The following is a 1,631-nucleotide window of genomic DNA, read 5'->3' as shown; positions in this document are numbered from 1 at the left end:
GGCCCAGGTGTGCCCGTGGGTGTGGCCACGGCTCCCAGCGCTGTGACCGCCCGGACGGGTCTTCAGTCGCCTTCATTTTAGGAAATTTTTTTAAAAAGGTGCAGGGACAGAACCAAGTCCTTGGGGACCCTCGTCCGCGTCCCCTCACGTTAAGATCGTCCACCAGAAGCCAGGGCCCCGCACTGGGTGACGCTGTTATTAAACCACAGACGGTGTCAGCGTCCCCGCTGTGGGAGGCAGTGAGACAGAGGCGAGCGGAGCAAGGACGATGGCCAGGCACAGGTCACCAGGCCTAGCAAAGGACAGTGTAGGGTCTGACCTCGTCCCCAGGTGACCTTTCCCCCCAGCATACCGCTGGCCGTGCGGTTTGACCCCTGACCTCTCCTCCCTGCAGGTAACATCCAGGCCTCAGTTGTAGCTCAGCTCCAGGCCCAGACAAGCAGCACCAGACGAGGCTGCTCTGAGCAGGAGGGGGTGGTCCTGCCTCAGAGGGCGGCTGCTGCTGTGGCCTCAGGAGACAGAGGCCAGCCCTGCAGACGGGGAGGGGAGGGGAAGGCCAGGCAGCAAATCCCGTCCCTCCCCCACTGTGATCTCCGGCCAGTGCCTGCCGCAGCCAGACCCTCCCGCAGCCAGAGGCCAGGCTGCTGCTGACTCAGTCCCTGGAGAGCACCTCCCTTCCAGCGGGGCAGACGGCGGGGAGGACAGAGGGACAGTTGGAGGGACAGACAGAGGGACGGACAGCAGGGCGGACAGCAGGACAGACAGAGAATCAGAGAGCAGGGCGGACAGAAGGACAAACAGGGGGACAGACAGAGGGACAGACAGCAGGGCAGATGGCAGGGCGGACAGAGGGACAGACAGGGGGACAGACAGCAGGGCGGACAGTGTGGGGTGGGAGGTGGAAAGTGGGTTTGGAGAAATGCAGGGAAGTTGACTTGTATGTGTGTGTTGTGTGTGTGTGAGTGTATGTGAGTGAGTGTGTGAGTGTGAGTGTGAGTGAGTGTGTGAGTGTGAGTGTGTGCGTGTGAGTGTGTGAGAGTGAGTGTGAGTGTGAGTGTGAGAGTGAGAATGAGTGTGAGTGAGTGTAAGTGACTGTGAGTCTGTGTGAGTGAGTGTGAGTGAGTGTGATTGAGTCTGTGAGTGTGAGTGTGAGTGTGAGTGAGTGACTGTGAGTCAGGGGGACAGACAGCAGGGCGGACAGTGTGGGGTGGGAGGTGGAAAGTGGGTTTGGAGAAATGCAGGGAAGTTGACTTGTATGTGTGTGTTGTGTGTGTGTGAGTGAGTGTGTGTGAGTGTGAGTGTGAGAGTGAGAATAAGTGTGAGTGAGTGTAAGTGACTGTGAGTCTGTGAGTGTGAGTGTGATTGAGTCTGTGAGTGAGTGTGTGAGTGTGAGTGTGTAGTGTGAGTGAGTGTGTGAGTGTGAGTGTGAGTGTGTGAGTGTGAGAGTGAGTGAGTGTGAGTGTGAGAGTGAGTGTGTGAGTGTGAGTGAGTGTGAGTGAGTGAGTGTGTGAGTGAGTGTGCAATAGGAAAGCCTCTGGAATTGCTGAGTGGGTCTGGCTCTCCCTGGGACGTGCTCCCTGAGGCCCTGTTGCCCGGCCGCTTGCAGACCAGGAAGCTGCTCTCAGAAGTCT

Source organism: Myotis brandtii, unplaced genomic scaffold (genome assembly GCF_000412655.1).
Source record: "Myotis brandtii unplaced genomic scaffold, ASM41265v1 scaffold426, whole genome shotgun sequence".
NCBI classification, from domain to species: domain Eukaryota; kingdom Metazoa; phylum Chordata; class Mammalia; order Chiroptera; family Vespertilionidae; genus Myotis; species Myotis brandtii.
The sequence above is the reverse complement of the archived record's forward strand: the minus strand, read 5'-3'. Positions refer to the sequence as shown.